The 24,301-nt window shown below is 37.5% G+C and overlaps 1 protein-coding gene across 1 annotated transcript in view; it reads left to right on the top strand.

Annotated features, from left to right (window-relative positions):
• Window positions 1-24,301, top strand: part of DCC (DCC netrin 1 receptor) — a 1,242,672-nt gene that overhangs the window by 977,476 nt on the left and 240,895 nt on the right. The gene's annotated exons all lie outside the window — the stretch shown is intronic.

The following is a 24,301-nucleotide window of genomic DNA, read 5'->3' as shown; positions in this document are numbered from 1 at the left end:
TACTCTGTTGATTTGGGGTGGAGAGTTCTATAGATGTCTATTAGGTCCGCTTGGTGCAGAGATGAGTTCAATTCCTGGATATCCTTGTTAACTTTCTGTCTCGTTGATCTGTCTAATGTTGACGGTGGAGTGTTGAAGTCTCCCATTATTATTGTATGGGAGTCTAAGTCTCCTTGTAAGTCTCTAAGGACTTGCTTTATGAATCTGGGTGCTCCTGTATTGGGTGCATATATATTTAGGATAGTTAGCTCTTCCTGTTGAATCGATCCCTTTACCATTATGTAATGGCCTTCTTTGTCTCTTTTGATGTTTGATGGTTTAAAGTCTGTTTTATCAGAGACTAGGATTGCAAACCCTGCTCTTTTTTGTTCTCCATTTGCTTGGTAGATCTTCCTCCATCCCTTTATTTTGAGCCTATGTATGTCTCTGCATGTGACATGGGTCTCCTGAATACAGCAGACAGATGGGTCTTGACTCTTTATCCAGTTTGCCAGTCTTTGTCTTTTAATTGGAGCATTTAGTCCATTTACATTTAAGGTTAATATTGTTATGTGTAAACTTGATACTGCCATTATGATATTAACTGGTGATTTTTCTCATTAGTTGATGCAGTTTCTTCCTAGGCTCGATGGTCTTTACATTTTGGCATGTTTTTGCAATGGGTGGTACTGGTTGTTCCTTTCCATGTTTAGGGCTTCCTTCAGGGTCTCTTGTAAGGCAGGCCTGGTGGTGACAAAATCTCTAAGCATTTGCTTATCTGTAAAGGATTTTATTTCTCCTTCACTGATGAAACTGAGTTTGGCTGGATATGAAATTCTGGGTTGAAAATATTTTTCCTTAAGAATGTTGAATATTGGCCCCCACTCTCTTCTGGCTTGGAGAGTTTCTGCTGAGAGATCTGCTGTTAGTCTGATGGGCTTCCCTTTGTGAGTAACCCGACCTTTCTCTCTGGCTGCCCTTAAGATTTTTTCCTTCATTTCAACTGTGATGAATATGGCTTGATGAATCTGGCTTTGATGAATGTGTCTTGGAGTTGCTCTTCTCGAGGAGTATCTTTGTGGCGTTCTCTGTATTTCCTGAATTTGAATGTTGGCCTGCCCTACTAGGTTGGGGAAGTTCTCCTGGATGATATCCTGAAGAGTGTTTTCCAACTTGGTTCCATTTTCCCCCTCACTTTCAGGCACCCCAATCAGATGTAGATTTGGTCTTTGTACATAATCCCATACTTCTTGCAGGCTTTGTTCATTTCTTTTTCTTCTTTTTTCTTTTGGTTTCTCTTCTCACTTCATTTCATTCATTTGATCCTCAATCGCTGATACTCTTTCTTCCAGTTGATTGAGTCGGTAACTGAGGCTTGTGGATTTGTCACGTATTTCTCGTGTCATGGTTTTCATCTCTGTCATTTCGTTTATGACCTTCTCTGCATTAATTAGTCTAGCTATCAATTCTTCCACTCTTTTTTCAAGATTTTTAGTTTCTTTGCGCTGGGTATGTAATTCCTCCTTTAGCTCTGAGAAGTTTGATGGACTGAAGCCTTCTTTTCTCATGTCGTCAAAGTCATTGTCTGAGCAGCTTTGATCCGTTGCTGGCGATGAGCTGCGCTCCTTTGCAGGGGGAGATGCGCTCTTATTTTTTGAATTTCCAGCTTTTCTGCCCTGGTTTTTCCCCATCTTTGTGGTTTTATCTGCCTCTGGTCTTTGACAATGGTGACATACTGATGGGGTTTTGGTATAGGTGTCCTTCCTGTTTGATAGTTTTCCTTCTAACAGTCAGGACCCTCTGCTGTAGGTCTATTGGAGATTGCTTGAGGTCCAGTCCAGATCCTGTTTGTCTGGGTATCAGCAGCAGAGGTTGCAGAAGATAGAATATTGCTGAACAGCGAGTGTACCTGTCTGATTATTACTTTGAAAGCTTCTTCTCAGGGGTGTACTCCACACTGTGAGGTGTGGGGTGTCAGACTGCCCCTAGTGGGGGATGTCTCCTGGTTAGGCTACTCAGGGGTCAGGGACCCACTTGAGCAGGCAGTCTGTCCCTTCTCAGATCTCCGCCTCCGTGTTGGGAGATCCACTACTTTCTTCAAAGCTGTCAGACAAGTCGTTTGCATCTGCAGAGGTTTCTGCTGCTTTTTTTGTTGATGTTGTTTAGCTGTGCCCTGTCCCCAGAGGTGGAGTCTACAGAGACATGCAGGTTTCCTTGAGCTGCTGTGAGCTCCACCCAGTTCGAGCTTCCCAGCGGCTTTGTTTACCTACTTAAGCCTCAGCAATGGCGGGCGACCCTCCCCCAGCCTTGCTGCTGCCTTACGGTTAGATTGCAGACTGCTGTGCTAGCAATGAGGGAGGCTCCGTGGCCGTGGGACCCTCCCAGCCAGGGGTGGGATATAATGTCCTGGTGTGCCTGTTTGCTTGAAGTGCAGTATTGGGGTGGGAGTTACCTGATTTTACAGGTGTTGTGTGTTTCAGTTCCCCTGGCTAGGAAAAGGGATTCCCTTCCCCCTTGCGCTTCCCAGGTGAGGCGCTGCCTCGCCCAGCTTCAGCTCTCGCTGGTCGGGCTGCAGCAGCTGACCAACAGCGATTGTCCGGCACTCCCTAGTGAGATGACCCCAGTACCTCAGTTGAAAATGCAGAAATCACCAGTCTTCTGTGTGGCTCGCGCTGGGAGTTGGAGACTGGAGCTGTTACTATTCCACCATCTTGCTCCGCCCCCCTTTTTTTTAATCCTAGGCTACTGTTGAAGCCTATGGGCTAGTTTTTTCATGATACTGCCTGTGCTTGTTAAATGAATAGATAAAAAGCATAGAGTCTAGCACAAGTAATACAATCTAGTTATATCCAAACTGTTATTTTTTTTTCTACTGATGTTTAGATTCAGTATTGTTTTCTTTCCCTGTATTGGAGATTTATTTTAGAGTAACCTAGTCTCATTTCTGCTTACATTTCAGAGACATTTGTAGGTTTTATCATTGATGTTTGTTTTTTTGGAACAATATATTGAAAAATCAAAATACCATGAAGTTAATGAAAATAGTTATTCCACGTTTTAATCTCCAATCTTGTTCCTAATCTCAAAATTTTGGACATCTACCTGATTTAAATTTCTTTGGGAAGTTTTTTGGGTAGGATGAAGGAGCACCCTCTGGAGTTACTGGGTGTTTTCTTTTTTCCTATGAGCCACCCCGTTTTATTCATACTGTTGCCAAGCTTCTAGCACAGAAGCTTTCACTGTGATAGATTTTCTCTGGTATGAAATTTTTTTTCTCTTTCTCAAAATCACTATTAATGAACAACCTGGAAAATGGAGCAACCTGATAATTTTGACTCTGAATGTAACTATTATGAAAAGTTCCTGAAATATCCTAGCTAAAATATCTAAAATATCCTTGAAGCTTCTGTTTCCTCACTTAAAACCTGAAAAGGTTGGACTAGATGAAGAATAAAAAACATTCTAGTAGACTAAACTACATGAAAGTACCATTTTTGTAGGTAAAAACATTGATTATTGGCCATTTCATATGATCTAACCTAAGAGGTTAACTATCTCGTAATTTCAGGTCAAATATTGATATGTATTTATATAGAGAAAAAGTAGCAGTGTACAGTCTTCTCTATGAATAACTTCTCCTCAGAAAAGGCTGAGAAACCAGCAAAATGTTATGAATTATTTTGGAATAAGTAGGGGTTATTTTGGAAAATGCTCAGAATCTTGAAATTGTGATTTAATAAAAGATCTTTTTTTAAGTGTTTACAGCACAATGTAGTATGTGAGCACTACTGTGTAATTGCAAACAATATATGTGAGTATTAAATATAGTTACAAAACAGTATTATTTGCCATCAACTTTCCATTTTTAAAATATATTTTCATGATCTGAATGGTTTTGCAAGTACCAATAAACTAGAGCTAGGCTTAAGATATCCAACGGTTTCTCTCTAACTAAATTTGATATGTCATGTAACTCTTTTCTGATTAATAGAAATTCTGACTATAAAAGGTCAACACACACACACAAAATATATTATATGACTGAGTTTTAGTCTTTCATCCATAAATATTTCTTTTGTTGAGAACTACAGAAGATAAAAATGCTGAATCAGACATAGGCCTTGTCCCCAAGGACCTTGCAGTCAATTTTTAGGTACCGTTCAATCTAAACCTGTCCCATTCTCACTTCTGGACTTATGACCTTTTGCTAGCAAACTGACTTCATATTCCTTCCTGATAAGTGCTGGAGCTGACTGGGACTGCTTCATATGAGCCCATTGTTAAATATGGAGGAATTTTGCAAGGCAGTTGCTAAACTGTTATTAACTTGCAATTGGCCATGGTGGAAGTATTTACCCCACAGAAATTGGCAGATGCTATTTATGGGGGGATTTTTTTTTTTTTTTTTTTTTTTTTTTTTTTTTTTCTCTGAAAGGCACTTTGCTAGTACCACCAGAATTCACCAGGCTGGCAGTTGCAGTAGAATTATCAGAAAGATATACATATGATTATTACACAAAGACATAATTCTAAAATCTTCTACACAGCTACGCTAGGGTAGGATAAAGTGAGAGATCTTGGAGAACTGTGGCTTAAGAAAAATAACTTCAAAACTAAGACAAACACCCGTAGTTTAGGTAGCAAGTTCAATTTCTCCTTATAGCCTTTTCAGGAATACTGATAAATTCCCAGGGAGAAAGAAATGGCTTTTTTTTTCGCTACCTACAACATACTTCACATTGATAAATATCATATGTAATTCACATGAGGATCGTGTGAGGTTATTATTTGCTGATAGATTTTTCTTACGTTGTTTTTGCTTTCTTTATTTTTTATTCCCACTTTAAAAGGAAGGCTAAAAGCACAGGTGTGTCCTGTGGTTAGTAAATAACTGACTTGGGATTTAAACACAGGTCATGCTGACTGCAAGACTGTCCTGCCTCTACCACACTGTTTTCCAGGGAAGAACATCTGATAAGTAGGGCCAATGATTTTGAGTGTCATCTTCTTTTTTATCTCATAACATCTTCCTTACCCAAGATTGGCTAACTTATACAGAAGAGGCAAGAAGGTTTCTTGGAGAGTTTCTGAAGTCAAGATTTAGAAAATTAATGATTTGTATAATTCATACCCAAAGAAACGATCGCAACATTGCCTTCATGTCCTCATTTGCAAAATAACTACTGTAAGGGAATGGAATTGAAAATATTTAATATTTGGAGTTTATTATACTGAAGTATTATAGGAGCACAGAACATTAGGGTTTAGTCATTTCTGTAGGTCAATATCTCTCCATACCCTTCCTATTATCTCTCACTTTTAAGGACAATTTTTAAAAATATTCATGCTTTTTGAAGTGGGGAATAACAAAGCTAAAATAAGGAACCTGTTTTTATCTCTAAGTTATAAGATAGACAGATGACCGTACTCAGCCTCATGTTATTGAATATGTGCAGGCAGTGAAAAATACTTCTAATTAAACAAATGTCATTGGGTACAAAATGTAAAGGCCCGAACTAAATGGCCCTAGTCATTAGTCCTAAAAAAAAAAAGAAAATTGATATGTGCAGAATGTTCTCTGGTGAATTTTGGTCATTTGCTTTTCCCAGGAATAGTCACTGACTAACTATATCACATAGTCTTTATATAACTCAATAAAGAGCAAAAGAATAAAAGGATACATAAAAGAAGGAATCAGTAAGTCAGCACTGACCTAATTATTACAAAGTGAATGTTGTAAAAACATTCACTCAGGAATGAGAAACACTCAAGAATGAGAAAATATTTTTGTTCGAACATTTCAATATTTCTTATGCATCATAAAACTTAAAGCAAAAATAATAACATTCAGCCATAATTGATGAATAAGGTAAACCCTGAATTTTAGAATAAAAATGTTTACCTGTAGGTTGTCTTTAACACAATAAAATAGGATAGTCAAGACAGAGGTTGCCTTCTGTTTGGCTATAAACAAGTGTATTCTGTTCTATTCGAGGAAAGAAAGAAGGACTAATTTTCTTCATTTTTTCTTCCTTCCATTATTTCTCTCTCTCTCTTTCTTAGAATTTTCAGGCTCGGAGTCTTTAATTATAACAATATAGGAAGGACATGTTTATTGATTTATCTATGTTATTTTAAATGTGTTTTTATAATATTTCAATGTAATTTGGAGACCAAAGATAATAGATAATACATAGAGATAAAAACTTAAAGTAGAATCTCAGAAAATAGCCTTTATCTTATTATTATTCCATTGCTCACCAAGACTTTCTTTAGAAAAACAACAAAGGTATCCAGGTCTGTCTAACTTCCACAGTTCTATAAAAATAAAAATTAAAACATAGGCCAGGATTACAATTGTACATAATCAATGAATGTAAGAACATGTATATATTTCAAATCTGCAATTTTCCAAAAACAAAGAACATGTGTCATGATTATCACTTGTTTGTCATTTACTTAAATTTTTTCATGAACTTGTTGACTTTGTCAATTCTAATTATAGACTTACCTTGCTTCATAAGAGACAGCAGCAAAGTTCATGAGTGTAAGTTCTGCGGAGCTAAAAAACAAACAGATCAATGGAAACTTTGAACTATGATTAAGCACTATGATGAAAAATACATAGGCTATGAATACATTCTGTATATTCTCATTTTATTTTCTTGTGCTTGAGCAAATAAATAAGCATATAAATTATTATTTTCCCAAGACCTTTCATAAACTTTATGCTAAGATTAACCATTCATTTGTATGTGGCATTTTACTAACCCCTACATGCATCTCCTCAACCCTCCGAAAGAATACCCTATATAGGCTAGGCCCATGTTTTGCCCTATAGTTCTGTTATGTAAGAATCACTAAAAGGATTGAGATTGCAGCCTCCAGGAATTTCCCCATGAATTTGTTATTTTAAATAACTTGAAGATAGATATGACTTGGCTGTGTCCCCACCCAAATCTCATCTTGAATTGTAACTCCCACAATCCCACATGTTGTGGGAGGAACCTGGTGGGAGGTGAATGAATCATGGGGGTGGGTCTTTCCTGTGCTGTTTTTGTGATAGTGAGTAGGTCTCATGAGATCTGATGGTTTTAAAAATGGGGGTTTCGGCCGGGCGCAGTGGCTCAAGCCTGTAATCCCAGCACTTTGGGAGGCCGAGGCGGGCAGATCACGAGGTCAGGAGATCGAGACCATCCTGGCTAACACGGTGAAACCCCGTCTCTACTAAAAAAATACAAAAAACTAGCCGGGCGAGGTGGCGGGCGCCTGTAGTCCCAGCTACTCGGGAGGCTGAGGCAGGAGAATGGTGTAAACCTGGGAGGCGGAGTTTGCAGTGAGCTGAGATCCGGCCACTGCACTCCAGCCTGGGCGACAGAGCGAGACTCCTTCTCAAAAAAAAAAAAAAAAAAAAAAAAAAAAAAAGAAAAATGGGGGTTTCCCTGCACAAGTTCTCTTCTCTTGTCTGTCACCATGTGAGACGTGCCTTTCACCTTCTGCCATGACCGTGAGGCCTCCCAGTCACATGAAACTGTAAGTCCAGTGAACCTCTTTCTTTTGTAAATTGCCCAGTCTCAAGTCTGTCTTTATCAGCAGTGTGAAAATGGACTAATACAGTAAATTGGTAGCAGGAGTAGGGCACTGATGAAAAGATACCCAAAAATATAGAAGCAACTTTGGAACTGGGTAACAGGCAGAGGTTGGAACGGTTTGGAAAGTTCAGAAGAAAACAGGAAAATGTGGGAAAGTTTGGAACTCACTAGAGACTTGTTGAGTGGCTTTGACCAAAATGCCGATAATGACATGGACAATGAAATCAGGCTGAGGTGGTCTCAGATGGAGATTAGGAACCTGTTGGGAACTGGATCAAAGATGACTCTTGTTATGTTTTAGTAAAGAGACTGGCAGCATTTTGTCTCTTCCCTAGAGATTTGTAGAACTTTGAACTTAAGAGAGATGATTTAGGGTGTCTGGTGAAAGAAATTTCTAAGCAGCAAAACATTCAAGAGGTGACTTGGGTGCTCTTAAAAGCATTCAGTTTTACAAGGGAAACAGAGCATGAAAGTCTGGAAAATTTGCAGACTGACAATTTCATAGAAAAAAAAAATCTGATTTTCTGAGGAGACATTCAAGCCAGCTGCAGAAATTTGCATAAGTAACAAGGAGACGAATATTAATCGCCAAAGCAATTGGGAAAATGTCTCCAGGGTCTGCCAGATATCTTTGTGGCAGCCCCTCCCACTATAGGCCCAGGAGTTTAGGAGGAAAAAATGGTTTTGTGGGCTGGGCCCAGGGTCCCTCTGCTGTGTGCAGTCTAGGGACTTGGTGCCCTGCATCCCAGACACTTCCACCGTGATTGAAAGAGGCCAAGATATAGCTCAAGCTGTTGCTTCAGAGGGCAGAAACCCCAATCTTGGCAGCTTCTACATTTTTAAGACTGCAGGTACACAGAAGTCAATAATTAAGGTTTGGGAACCTTTACCTAGATTTCAGAAAATGTATGGAAATGCCTGGATGCCCTGGCAGAAGTTTGCTGCAGAGGCAGGACCCTCATGGAGAACCTCTGCTAGGGCAGTGCAGAAGGGAAATGTGGGGTCTGAGTCTCCACACAGAGTCCCTGCTGGGACACTGCCTAGTGGAGCTATGAGAAGAGTGCCACCATCCTCCAGACCCCAATGGTATATCCACTTAGAGCTTGCACCATGCACCTGGAGAAGCCACACTCAATACCAGCCAGTGAAAGCAGCCAGGAAGGAGACTGTACCCTTCAAAGCCACAGGGGTGGAGCTGCCCAATACCATGGGAGCTCACCTCTTGCATCAGCATGACCTGGATGTGAGACATGGAGTCAAAGGTGATCATTTTGGAACTTTAAGATTTGACTGCACCTCTGGATTTCGAACTTGCATGGGGCCTGTAGCTCCTTTGTTTTGGCCAATTGCTCTCATTTGGAATGGCTGCATTTACCTAATGTCTATATACCCCTTGTATCTAGGAAGGAAGTAACTTGCTTTTGATTTTATAGGCTTATAGGTGGAAGAGACTTGCCTTGTCTCAGATGAGACTTTGGCCTGTGGACTTTTGAGTTAATGCTGAAATGAATTAAGACTTTGCAGGACTGTTGGGAAGGCATAATTGGTTTTGAAATGTGAAAACATGAGATTTCAGAGGAGCCAGGGGTGAAATGATGTAGTTTGGCTGTGTTGCCACCCAAATCTCATCTTGAATTGCAACTCCCACAATTCCCACCTGTTGTGGGAGAAACCTGGTGGGAGGTGATTGAATCATGGTGTCAGGTCTTTCCTGTGCTGTACTCGTGACAGTGAGTGGGTCTCATGTGATCTGATGGTTTTAAAAATGGGAGTTTCCCTGCACAAGCTCTCTTCACTTGTTGATCATCATGAGATATGTGCCTTTCACCTCCTGCCATGATTGTGAGTCCTCCCAGTGACTTGGAACTGTAAGTCCAATAAACCTCTTTCTTTTGTAAATTGCCCAGTCTCAAGTATATCTTTACCAGCAGCATGAAAACAGACTAATACACAATTGCATTAGCCCCTAATTGTTCCTGGCTTTCTACATGTCCTACTTGATGCAATGGAGTGAGACTCATTGCTCTGTATATACTACCTTCTTCTGGAAGCTCTATTTAGCCCAGTGCGTCACCATTGCTATCTTCAAATATTTGCGAGTACCATGTGTATAGGGCATCATATCCATGATGAATGAAAACAACAGACTGGATTTAGGTTCCCTATGGAAAGTACCTCCCATTTATGGCAAGACTCACAAATGTAGGGGTGTTTCCAACTCTACAAAAATACTTAAGATTTCCTCAAATAAAGTGTCTATCTGGAGTCTTTGGCATATATATAACAAGACTGGCAATGTATTGAGAATTTGAAGTTAAGTGATAGGCATATTGGGGCTCATTATAGTATTCGTTTTTTTTGGTGGTGAAATTTTCCAGTTGTAATATCTTCATGTATGGTATGTAATTTACACGCCATACCATTTACCCATTTAAATTTAGGCAACCATCACCACATTAATTTTCTAACATTTTGTCATCCCTAAAATAAATTCTGTATTCTTTAACAACACCTCTCATCTTCCAATCCCTCCTCCAACTCATCAGAGGCAATCTCTCATCTACTTTCTGTCTTTGTATATTTGCCTATTATGTGTGTTTTATATAAATGGAATTATACACTATGTGGTCTTTCATGAGTGGTTTCTTTCGGTTGAGATAATTTTTCAAGGTTCATCCATACTGTAGCAGCAAAAGGAACTTCATTCCTTTTGATGGCTAAATTAGTATTCCATTGTATGGATATACATTTTGTTTACCCATTCATCAGATAGTGGGCATTTGCATTGTTTTCACTTTTTCTGGCTATTGTGTGAATAATGCTGCTATGAACATTTGTAAATCAGTTTCTACGGAGATACATGTTTTCAATTATCTTGGGTATATACTTTGGGAAGGAACTGCTGGGTCATACTTAATTCTATTTTTAAGCTTTTGAGGAACTGCTAAACTATTTTTCAAAGAGACAACATGGATTTACATTCCCACAAGCCACTTTTACATTCCCACCAGCCAGTTGTATGAAGATTCCATTTGGTTCACATCCTTGCCAATATTGTTATATGTTTTTAATCACAATCATCATAGTGGTTCTACAGTGTTTTATTTTGTTTTGTTTTGTTTTGTTTTGTTTTGTTTTGTTTTGTTTTGTTTTTCCCTTGAGACGGAGTGTCGCTCTGTTGCCCAGGCTGGAGTGCTAGGGTGTGATCTTGACTCACTGCAAGCTCCACCTCCTGGGTTCACGCCAGTCTCCTGCCTCAGCCTCCCGAGTAGCTGGTACTACAGGCTTCCGCCACCACACCCAGCTAATTTTTTTTTTTTTTTTTTTGTATTTTCAGTAGAGATGGGGTTTCACTATGTTAGCCAGGATGATCTCAATCCCCTGACCTCCTGATTCGCCCGACTTGGCTTCCCAAAGTGCTGGAATTACAGGCGTGAGCCACTGCACCCAGCCAGTGATTTTTCTTACTATCCTAATTTTGTATCTGTTTAAAACTTGTATAACAAAGAATTTTTAAAACTTATAAACATTAAATTCTTGGAGTTTGTTTAAAACAGTCATTTGCAGAAACATTTTATTGATAACAAAAGAGACTATAAAAAAGTAGCCACTGCCTCAATCCATATTTTGAGGTTCTTGATTCTTAAAAAATTATATTGGTATGGTATAGAACTAGATAGGATTTTTTTTAAGTTTAGAAGAGTTATTGTTTCTCTGAGCATATATGCAATCCTAATATACTACAAGCCCTCTCTTGCAATACCATCATGAAAACACGCATCATCTGCATACAGGATGTTTTGTCACTATTGCCTAATTTTAAGGTATATTAGTTAAAAATTGACTTTCTCTTTTAGAAAAACTGTGTTTGGAGCAATTATTTAGATTCTTATTGTGCATAAAAAGTAATTCAAGGTCTCTTTGACAATGACTATTGACTAGTCTGACATATTCTTGATTAAAGGATCAACAAACCTTTTCATTTCTAGAACATGAATATTTATTAAAGCAGATTAGAAATTTTATCTATTGTTACCTAGGATCTTTTTCCTAACACCTATTGTTCTGATATACAATGGCATATTCTGAATTACTTCCTCGTCTCCCAGGAAAATGGCAAGTTAGTTACATTCGAATGATCATTGGGTGGTTTCTTTCCATGTTGCATAATTTAAGGAAAATCTATTAACATTGCTTGAAATAAAAATCTTCTAAAATATTTTATTAATTGGCTTTGATCTCAATTTTAATAGAGTAATTATTTTGGAATAGTCTTATTCTCTTCTTTATAGTCTAATGGCATTCTTGCAGATATATTTTAAGTAATCAGCCCTAATGTAATCAGTAATTAAAATTATAGCCAACTACAGGTGCTGCTAATTGTTAATCAATTAGATATAGAACGATTGCATATCTAATTGAAATACTGATTGAAGTATTGGTAGTTACCCATACTTTTTTCAAAAATGAACTACCTCTAACTGTTCTTAAATTGGAATAAATTGTTGAGAATATTTTCTCAACTACTTTCTCACTCATTAACTTATCTGAACTTTAGTGGAGAATAGACTTGCTCTTTCTGCATGTATAAATAAAATTGGTACAGTAGATCAGAATTGACTTGACTGGCTGTTGAATGAGTCTGTGAATTTTAATTGGTTTATTTGCATATTAACAGGCCACATTCTGCAGATGGTTGTGTGGGTTCTGAGTGTCTGGATTTGGCAAATACTACGAGCATTATATAGGAATGTAACAGTCATTAAACACTGATAGAATCCTTGATTTGCCAGGAGGCTGCCGTGGGTATCACTGTCCAACTGCTGATCAGCCTTTACAGACATTAATTAGTTCACATATTTATAACAATTTGGTGGTAAGAATATCTGCATGACAAACAAAGATTTGATATTTATTCCTTTTGAAAAATAATTGTTGAAATTCGCAATATAGGCTCAAGTTTAGAAAGGAACATTTTACCTATACCATCGTAACTGAAAACTATTTTGCAGTTTCTAATCATTGAATCACATGAATTGGAGACAGCTTAGCAATTGTAAGCAAAGACTGGGTAATATTATTTGTGTTTCGTGATTGATCAAATCATAATTATTCTAATTTAGAGGCATAAATTCTGTATGAAGCCAGAATTTATTTTCTCAAAAGGGTACTATAGTATGGTGTGTCTATTTATCTTAATAGATTTAAGTAAACCTAATTTACCAAGAGCATTATAGAATCTTTCACTGGAAAGAATCAATCATGTTCTTCAAGGAAAGAGTTTGTGTTGAATATGCCTCTTTCAGTACCATGCCTGGAGCATAGCAAGCATTTGGGATGTTTATTGAATACATTAATAAAATGACTAATGTAAATTATAGTGAGATTTTCTGCAGAGATTAATTTAAAAAATTAACAATCCAAAAGGAGTGTTTTAATTTTTATTTTTTAAAGCCAGCCATGTAATTTTGAGACTACTGAGATCTCCTGATTGTGCATCTGATGTGGTGCTTCAGATGTGACATCTCTTCTGTCAGCTGCCAAAAGTCACCTATTAAGCTAAGTGAAAATTTCCAAGTAGAGACTGGGATAAAGGAAAGAAATTTAGGAGAAAATTACTTCAAAAATTTTCCTGAAACTGTTCTCTTTTCAGAAAATGAGAATGGATTTAGATTTGTGTGCTTGAGGAGAGGGACTGAAAATCTGAGCAAATACCATTTTGATTCGAAGTAACAGAAATGAAAAACACAAGGACAGGGCTTTTATCATTCTGTTTGGTAGCATGGTATGCTATTCGTGAAAGCATTGTATATAACACTAGTTTTAATCCAGCAATTCTATTGTCACCTGACCATTTATGGTTTGGATGTAAAGTGTAAATAGTAAATCAAACTATTGGTCTATCATCTGGCAGTACCTGAAGATCGAAGAGAGAGAACAATTCCATTTATCTCATCCTTGGTAGGAATATTTGTCAGAAGGCCTGAAATCTTCACTCCCAACAGGAGGAAACCACAAAACACTCATGGTTCTGAAAGCAGCCTGCTGTTAACATGAGTTATGTGAATTTGACCTGTAATCTTACCTGACATTTGGAACTCAAATATTTTCCTTATTTATCCAAAACAATTAAAATATTTAGTCTCACTTCATTTTATGAGACATAAATAGCTATGTAAGTACTCTGTAATTACTGTACATTGTAACAAATGACCTCATAAATACATTGTAACGTCCCATGTAATTACATGGTAAATCGTGTCTTTGAGATGACTGCTCTGAGATTGAAAGCCTGCTGGTTTCAGAGATTAATTACTTAGGGCCCAATTTGACAGTTTGCTTGAAGATATGCCTCTGTTAATAGCCACTTCTGTGGTTTCGTAAAGAAAACTGTTTCTTCACAAGATCTTATTTCTTTATTTACTATAGACCCAGCTGTACATGTTTATCTCTGAATATTGGCCATGCCTAAATTTCACTCTATATAAAAGCAAAAAAGTAAAAAGGGCATGGTTCTGTACAGGAAGAAGTTGATTTGCAGTTATATTTCTCCCATCAAACACTAGGATCATTTTATGACAATAATTTTAAAACTTCTGGTTTATTACTTTAAAAAGATGTTAGGGCCAGACACAATGCCTCACGCCTGTAATCCCAGCACTTTGGGAGGCCGAGGCTAGCGGATGACAAGGTCAGGAGTTAAAGAATAGCCTGACCAACATGGTGAAACCCCCGTCTCTACTAAAAATACAAAAATTAGCCAGGTGTCGTGGTCGGCTCCTGTAATTCCAGCTACTCGGAAGGTTGAGGCAGGAGAATTGCTTGAACCCAGGAGGCGGAGGTTGCGGAGAGCCCAGATAGTGCAACTGTACTCCAGGCTGGGTGACAGAGCAAAACTACATCTCGAAAAAAAAGAAAAAAGATATTGGAGTATAAGATATTGTAAAAAATATGTCTTTTTTTCTGATTAAGCATTATACAGCCTAAAACTAATGTTTCATTTTGCAAGAGCCCAAGTTTGCATGTCACAATTATTTTATAATGAGTGCATTATTATAATACGCTGAGATCTCAGTGGTTATTCTTGATAAATGCATCTTATCCCGTAGTTGCCATTTTTATATGGCATGAATCCGTATTTAAACCTTCTTTCTCTTTGACTCAGGATGCTTAAATACCTGGTGAAATAAACTTTTCTCAAGTCGTACTACCCACCTTACTGCTCAAATGCTCTCTTAGTTTCCATGTTCCAAAACGCAAAGGAAATAAGAAATAAGTGAACACTGTATTTTCTGCCTTAAATTATATATTGTCCTATTTTCTTGTGTCTTTCTGGGGTGTAATTTTACATATAACTCCCCTGACCTATTTCTATTCCAGCTTTCTTAGCTCTAGTTCCTGCATCAAAGATATTATATTGCTTTTAGTAGTTTTATTTAGTAGAAATGAATAGTCTGAGAAAGGACCTAGTGATCTGAAAGAGTTAATAAGCCCTTCTAAACATCCAGCTTACTTCCAAGGAATGATTTAGGCACTGGAAAATTAACTCTATTGATACTGACAAATTCCAAAATGTATTACTCATAAAATCACTTTATCATGAAATCTAGGGAACAGCCAAATGGCTTTATTGTAATGGAACTTTGTCAAAACGTGAATACCTCCTAGAAATTACATTTCCAGTTTCTAGGACCTAGCAGAAACAAGTCTGGCTACTAGGCTATGCATAGAAAATTATCAAATGCAAAAAAAAAAAAATGCTATTTTAAATCCAGGAGCTTGAAAAAAGAAGATGCTAGGTACACACCAACATCACTGCTTTCTTTTCATGTCTGTTCTTTTTATCTTTGAGCCCCCCCCCCCTTTTTTTCTTGTAAGCTGGGCTATACTCTGACATTTGGGGGCCATTTTCTTAGTCGGTTTAGGAATATTGGGTTGGTTTTGCTTAGTTAGCCAAGAAAGCCCAGCTGGCAGGAAGGATTAATTGATTTTTCTTAATTTTTCTCCCTATAATAGAAACGATACATGGTTATATATCTAAGAACCAACTCAAAGAGGGCTGTGATAATCAGCGGAAAAAGTAATGTTTCTATGGGCCCTTCATCTGAATATGGCAAAATTTATGATTGAAGAAAAACCACCTCAGCCAGGCACAGTGGCTTATACCTGTCATTCCACTTTGGGAGACTAAGGTGGGCAGATCACCTCAGGTCAGGAGTTCAAGACCAGACTGCCCAAAATGGCAAAACCTCGTCTCTACTAAACATACAAAAAATTATCCAAGCATGGTGGTGGGCGTCTGTAATCTCAGCTACTGGAGAGGATGAGGCAGGAGAACTGTTTGAACCCGGGAGGTGGATCTTGCAGTGAGCCGAGATCCTGCCAGTGTACTCCAGCCTGAGTGACAAGAGCAAACCTCCACCTCAAAATAAATACATAAATAAATAAACAAACACACAAAAAAACACATCTTTACACAATGCTGAATGGTCTTTGAGAAGCAAAAGAACATTTCTCAAGATTTGTAATCTAGTTGTTGCAATAAGATTAAGTATTTATGAAGATAATTCAGCCACAATGAGAATCACTCCTTCATTTATTTATTTTTATGTCTGCAAAACCCAATCATGTGAGGCAAAAGTGACTTGATCACTCAATTCTTTGAAAACTTGCTTGTTTTTAATTTCATTTTGTGTTCAAAACAGTTATCCATACTACTCCTACTGCTAATCATGACAATTATGACATGGGAAAACTAAAATAAGAGCAAAACTTTGTATTTTGTAGTGTTTTCAATTTTCTAAGCCCTTTCTCATTGAATACCTCCCAATAACTAGGGAGAGACAGGTATAATCTTGTAATATATACAATTAATGCAGCTAAGTAAATAATTTCTACTGTCACTTAGCAAATTAATGAAAAGCTGAGAGTAGAACAGTATGCATCCATCTTCATATACTCCTTGAATATCTTTTATGTGCAGAACACTATTCTGTCTTTCTCTAAATGATTCGGAAATGCACACTACACTTGATTTTAGCCAAAAAGCCAAGAAGCAATAGGAATGCAGCTAGATAGAACATCTTATAAGATTTTCTAAGTACCGCACCAGGTATAAAAATTAAGACCTCAAGTATATTTCTGTGCATCTGTGCCTAGGATCTGAGATTTATTTAACATTTGGAGTTAAATTTTTAAATATATTACTAGTTTTTTTTTTTTTTTTAATTTTTAGTTTTGTTTCGGGGTACATATACAGGTTTGTTATATAGGTAAACTTTTGTCATAGGGACTTGTTGTACAGATTATTTCGTCACCCAGGTACTAAGCCTAGTTCTCAATAGTTAATTTTTCTGTTCTTCTCCCTCCTCGCACCCTACACCTTCAAGTAGGCTCCGGTGTCTTTTGCTTCCCTTTTTGTGTCCAGTGTTTACGGTCCAGAATTGACATGCAAGTTTGGGGCTAGCCTCATCACCAGAGAGATGTCTGCAGGCTACTCTCAGCTATTGTCCACTTTTCTCCTGATAGAGCTCTGAGTTTCATATTTAAATAACTCAAAAAGTAGTTTTTTAAATATTACTTTGAAAGTGTGCAAAATACTAGCCTACTAGACTGTCAAATTATTAGTCTCCACTGGGCTGCCTGTGTCTCTGTGAACAGTCATAGATTGGGGATCTCACAGTGAAGGTCTGGAAACCTATTTGACCCTAATTTACTGGTTCGAGTCCCCTGTGCTTCCACAATGAAGTGGGTTGGGTAAGTTAAGAGTTTCTCCTTTTTTTTTCCTTAGAATTGTGAAGTTTGAGTTCCAAGAATTAGATTAAAGGAGCAGAGAAAAGTGGTGGCATATCAATTTCCCCAAATCAATTTAAATTTAGCTCAGTTTGGCTAAAAAATATAAAAATGGAACATATAAGAAGTAGAGCATAATTCAGATAACATTTCTTACTATTGTAAATGATTGTTTTTAATCTGAAGTGTGTTGATTGTATACACTTGAAAAAGATCTTTGGGATGAACAGGCATGGAGTTGAGAGCCAGTGGCAGAAGGGCTATGCCCCTAAACCGGAAGAAGTGAGGTGATGAAGGCTATCATTCAAAAAGACAGTATCCAGGGAAGTGGAGTGGTAGAAAGCAGTTATGCCTGACAGGGGAGTCAAAAAAGACTGAAAAGACATTTCTGGTTGTGAATCAGAAGGCTAGTACATTTTGCTGGTTCAGAGCGTGAAAGCAGGTAACGTGCCTAAGTTCAGAAAGGGTGGTGTATATTGGAAGGGAAATCAGCCAGTCTCTGATAGATTCTCAGAGGGGATAGTCATTGCTGGAGGACTCAGCCTTGCATGTCTTGGAGGGACCTGGCAGATTGACAAAATGAAGGGGGATTCACCTGGAAACAAGGCAGTGTCCCCACCAGAGAAACCCAATTATAAGAGCTTGGACCCAAATAAAAGTAGATTATTTGATTTGAAGCTGAACAATCTGAGAAATTGTCCCAGGTTGACTTAGCTTTTCGCATAACCAGGGAAAGGATTCTCCCAGGGTAGGTAAAGGAGGGGCTTAGTCTCTAGGTAAGAGTTCCATTGGCACTGTTTATGAGAACCAGGGGCCACCAGGGCAAAGATAAAGGTAACATTGTTTTACAACTGTATAAATGTATTGATGAAGAAATGTTCGTATCAATTTCAAGCCATTAAATAAAATCTTAACTGCTTAGCCTTTATTTTTTAACAAAGCAACATTTCTTGCTTCAATTTAAGACATCTTCATAAAATTTTATTTAAAATCAGATATTAATGTTACATTACCATACTTTATTATTGCACAAATATTTACCTCAAACTTTGCATAGTAGTGTCAGGGTTTTCACTCTGGAAATGAATCATACTGAAACATTTTGTCTAACAGTTGTCTACATGAAATTACGGATCTCAATTTTAGTATTCTATCCAAATTTCTAACTTCCCTTAATACAAGAAATTATAATGCTAAATTTAAAAATATGTCAAATCAACAAAAATAGCATATAGCAGTAGGAAAAAATATAGGCCTTTATTATACCTTATTAACATTTTATCAAATCCATGCTGGGTTAGTAAAATAAGTTTATAGGTTTACATAGTTTATAAAAAGGCAAAATTGCTAATGAAAATTGTTTACACATACACATAATAGAGATTTTCATAGATATTTATGTTCTAGCTTGAAATTCAGTTAGATGTTTTCAAGATCTATAGAAATATTTACCAAGTATTTAGATACTGTAAGTTAAACATTAAATATTGCTATTTTATAATTTTGAGATTATGAGTCTGACATTTGTTCTGAATGATGACATTTGAAAACTGCCCTTTCTAACATTAAACAGTATGAATCCATATAGATAATTTTTGTTTCTGTATCCTCCAAGTGTTGGCATTTGTTGAATATCTGGTAGGTGGGTCCAGTGTTTTTTTTTGTGTGTGTGTGTGTTTTTTCTCTTTTGGAAAGTGGATTATTTTTCAGAAAACCCTATCCATGTAAATAGATTATTACCTACCATGTTGCCTGTGTCAGAAACCTGTCATTCTTGATGACTTGTCCTCCTTTGCATTTGACATTCAATAATTCACCAAATCCTGTCAAGTCTACCTCCAAAACTATATAGGGGATCTCTTATTTTGCTGTATCCCAAGGTTTCTTCACTACCCATGCCTGGAGGTTCTATTTGGTACAGTAAGAAATGTGAATGGTACTCTGCACAGAGGAAGTTGCTCAAAAATATTCATAGAAGTTACAAAAGCGTTGCTCGACAATTTATCTCTGTCAGTGTTCCTTTCAGTTCACAGTAGAAACAAATGTTCAATTGTTGGGTCAGTGCACAAATATGTAGGTCCATATTCTGGGCATTGCTACTGTATGTGGTCTTGCTTCCTTCCTTCCTGCTCTTTTCCACTTCTGCTTTTCTTTATTCTTCCTACCTGCCACCCTCACAATCTCTCAATCTCTGGATCTCTGGACCTCACTGTCACTCTCTCTTTTTCAAGTTCTCTTTTCCTCCCAGTTTCCCTTAAAGTAGTTATGATTTACTACATAATTATCATGTGCCAGCACTCTGACGGAACTTTCACACGTTCTCATTGTCTCCTTTAATTTGCACCATAATCCTACGCGGGAGGGACTGCTATTAGCTCATGCTACTGATGAGAAAACTCAGTCTCTGAAGGCTTGCGTTGCTCATTTGGGGTCACACACTGACCAGAAAGGTAACGGAGATGGGTGTGAGCAGTGTGACAGAAGAGACTGTGGTGCCAGTTCGCTATGGCAATATTCTGGGTAATAAACAAATCAAAGTCAGAATTAGGGTAGTGTCAGAGGAAATGTACATAACTGGACAGAAAAGGGATTCAGTGAAAATAAATTCTTTCAAAGTACTGATGGGCACACTTTAATGAAAATCCTCAGGGCCTCATGCATACTAGGAGCGTATTTTACTCTGAAGGCAACTTCCTGCGAGACTTAAGTCACCAGAAGTCCAAAACTGATTTTAAATTAGTTTTCAAGATTCGTAGATTCCTGCTGTGTTCCAGCCAAGGCATTCTTACTTGCTGCAAGGACTTTCAGAGTGCCCTCCTTAGCTTTCTATGGGAATTCCATCTAGATAAAACCATCTTTCTAAAAAAAGACTTTTTGCTAGAGTAACTGACTGTGTTTGGCGAGTATCAAGATGGGTTTGTCTTTACCTGAAGGTCACTCTGGAGAGAGTAAGGCAGAATGTCAGCCTGCAGTGGGAGATGTGGAGTTACAAATATAGTAAGTTATGAAATGTGACTTCTGAGAAAAAATTGGAGTGGTGGGCTTATCAACCTATTTTCCTGTTTCTTCACTTACTACTCTTAACATCTATAGTGGAGGAAAAAAAAAAAAAAAAAAAAAAAAAAAAAAAAAAAAACAGTGGTTTAATGGATCCCAGGAAAAGGCTAACACCACATCATTGAATTGGACAGGACTATCCCAGGCAGCTGGGAGATTGGCCAGTGACACCCTTTGTTGTAAATCAATTAACTCTTTTTCATCAAGTTTCCTTGGCAAATAAATAATTTTTATGGTGATCAAAGAGGGGATGGAGGAATTAAAGGAAGCTAAATTTTGCAGTTCTTCTTTTTTCCCAAATATGAAGAAAACTGAAATTATTCCTTAATTCAGATAGGACACTGTAAGTGATAAGGATTAATTTCTACCTCTCAAGTAATAAAAGGACCAAAAGTCAAGTCACAGCTACTAGAATTGATTTTTCGAAAGTCAAAGGTCATGTGTTAAGTACTTTTAATAAAAATCATTGCCAGGATTGCCCATGAAAGCTAGGTTTTTTGACAATCATGTTCCCGTAACAGCGACAGCTTTTGGTGGCTTGCTGAGGGAATGGGAAATGACGTCTGAACTACTGGGCAGTGGCAAAATAGGTCTCATGTAGAAAACAAGATGCCTTACACCATTAAATAAGAAAAGAACGCCTCAATGCTTTCATTTAACTTCCTAAAACACAATATAATTTGGAGCCTCCAGCTGTATCATCTACTAAAGAACCTAAGAAGAAAGAATTTAACTACCAGAATCTTTGCAATCTGCTGAGGCTTGAAATCAATGAGAAAACACAAAAGATGCCAATAAACTTAGCTGCTACCTACAGATGAGGATGAATAAAACTGATAAAAATCACTTCCAAAGATGAATAATAACCATTCAGGGGATTTCCCTCCTGGTGTGTTGAGTGTATAACTGATTATATTAATTAATTGCTGCTTGGCATTGATATTAAGGTATTGGCTATGTGGGAATAATTTAAGCAATCACTGGAAATCCTCAAATATGATAAAGAAAAATTGTCAAAAACTATTACTCATGTAATCATTAGTATAATTAAGTTCTCCAGGCTTATCAAGTGATTTACACTTGGTAGACATACTAAGCACAATTGTTCTCTCTTTTTCAGTATGTACATGGAGATTCAGGTCACTTATTAGACTCATAGCTGGAGATGGTGGCTCACTCCTGTAATGCCCGAACTTTGGGAGGGTGAGCGGGTGGATGCTTTGAGCCTAGGAGTTCAAGACCAGTCTGGACAACATGACAAGACCCTGTCTCTACAAAAAAATACAATAAGTATTTAGCCAGGCCCATGGTGGCTCCTGCCTGTAGTCCTACCTCCTCGGGGGGCTGAGGTGGAAGGATAGCTTGAGCCTGAGAAGTGTAGGCTGCAGGGAGCCCTGATTTTACCACTGCACTCCAGCCTGGGTGACACAGAGAGACCCTGTCTAAAAAAAAAAAAAAAAAAAAAAAGACTCACAGAAGGTCACTCAGCAAAGTCACAGCAAAACATTAATTGGAAATTAAAAGGTTCTAATTCTTGGTCTGAGGTTTAATATCTACATTTGTATTTTCCTTTTAGACTTGAATTTACTTTTTAATTTTTTACTTTACTACAGCTGTTGTCTTCAGAAGGTGGCCCTCCTTGATTTTCCAAGGGCTTTGTATGGGAAAGCTTATTGGATGTATTTTAAAAGAATAATTTAAATTGAAGTTTTTAAAGAGCATAGTTAATAGGACAAAATAGATGAGTATAATTGCCAAGCAAAGTCCCTGTTATTATTTATTTTAGTGTGAAATAATGAAAGGAACATTAGACCCCACAGTTGGGAAGTCTTCCATTGATAGTGCAAGGTGACCTTGGACCTATCCTTCATTTAACTGTGCCTCAATTTCCTTTGTAAAATCATAAATGATGATAATATCTGCCATTTCACTGCTCACCACTAAGATGAGTAGTGAAACATAACTATGACTATTCTTTTAATTCTGGTTTTCTTTTGTAGTTTCTAAAACACTGGGGAGTAAAGAATATGTCCACACATGTGCACCTACATGTGTGAACGGTGGGGAAGAAGGGCATAGATGAGCATGTGTGTATTTAAGGCTACGGGTTCTTTACAGCCAGGGACTCTATACTATTATTTTATGCATTATTTTATCTCCCAAATAACTTAGCCAAATGCCTTAAATGAACACATTAATCCAACCTTCTCTCTCTTTTGCATGGCCTGAAAAATTTTGTAATTTTTTCCCAATCTACCTTTCCTTTTCCTTGTCCTATATATCCCTTACTTTAGCCATTAAGAGACTACATGAGCTTCCCTTGAAGATGCTTGACATTGTCATTACACCTTGAGCTTGTTCTTGATATTTCCTGTTTTAAATACCATTCCCAACCTCTCCATGAACTCCCAATCACACTAGAAGGATGAGTTTCTTGTAAAGTCCTTCTGATCATATGACATAGAATTAATCACTCTTGGACATTCTGCTATAAACCTTAGCATGCTGTTGTTTCATTATTAGTTTATATGTGTCTTTCCTCAGCCAGAATGGTTAAGCCATGACTTATTTACATGTTTATCACAACAGGAATGTAACTGATGCATGTCGAATGAGTAACAACTAAACGGATTAGACTCTTCAGCCTCTTGAACTTCTCATAGGAGGCAATATTAAGCAGTAAAGAATGTCCTCCCTTTGACTCATGTTATCTGAGTTAAAATTCTGCCTATTGTGGATACATGCCTAAATTATTTAACCATTCTTGTCCCAGTTTACCTAATTGTACGAAGGTCATAGCAATAGACTTTAACTCACAGAGTCCTCATGAGCATAAAAATATAAATAATGCAGAGTGCTTAGACCATTGCCAGGTCTAAAGTAAGTGCAAAAAATATGTTAACAAATAGCAGTTAAGAGTGGTGCTTAATTTATCACACTTAAAGAATAGCAGAAACAAAGTATCTCAGTAGTGCAAAAATATTTTGAATATATTCTACCAACTTAATCAGATCAATCGTATGTAACTAGATTCCTCTGAGATTAGTAAAAGATTTTTATTGTATAAGTACAGTTGATACCCATTATTTACAGATTTTGTAGTTGCAAAGTTGTCCTGCCTGCTTGCTAAAATTTATGTGTAACTCAAATCAATACCCATGATGCTTTGTGGTTATGCTTAGAGCAGGGTAAAATTTGAGTTGCCGGATGTCCATGTTCCCAGCTGAGGTTGAAGAAGAAGATTCTCTTCTTGTTTTAGCCCTCATACTGTAAACAAGCACCCTTTTTGAAGTCTATTTGGCGCCATGTTTTTTGCCTTTATGTGCTTTTGGTTGGTGATTTTTCTGTTTAAAATGATCCCAGAGTGGAGTGCTCAAGCGCTGTCCCAGGGTTCCTAAGAGCAAGAAGGCTGTGATCTGCCTTATTTCTGGCATTAAAGTTCAATGTTAAAGATCTGACAACACTGTCATATTAAATAAGGTATCATTAAATAGAAACACACATAAAATGAGGTTATGTACCCATCAGTTGACAAAAATGTTGTAGCCAGTGGCTCGAGGGAACCTAAACTTATATTTCCTCTGGGAGTAATATTTCAGTGTTCTCAAATTCAGTGTTGGGGTGAGGGCAGCTATACAGAAAATAACAAAGTGCTCAGCAAGTAAGTGCAAATTTAGATTATATTTTTTTCTTCTCTCAAAGAAACTTATTTGTAGAGCACCAGCTAATTTGTAGTAGAGCTGGAAGAAGGACCTTGCATTTCTATCTCCCTGGAGAGTCTAGCCCTGCCTCTGCTCCAGTGATTGAAATGGGGACAGAGAGGTCCTGGACAAATCCATTATTTGATGTTGGGTGTGGATTCTTTTTTTTATTTGTTTTTC

This window comes from Rhinopithecus roxellana, chromosome 21 (genome assembly GCF_007565055.1).
Source record: "Rhinopithecus roxellana isolate Shanxi Qingling chromosome 21, ASM756505v1, whole genome shotgun sequence".
In the NCBI taxonomy this organism is placed as follows: domain Eukaryota; kingdom Metazoa; phylum Chordata; class Mammalia; order Primates; family Cercopithecidae; genus Rhinopithecus; species Rhinopithecus roxellana.
This window is presented reverse-complemented; position numbering and strand designations above follow the sequence as displayed.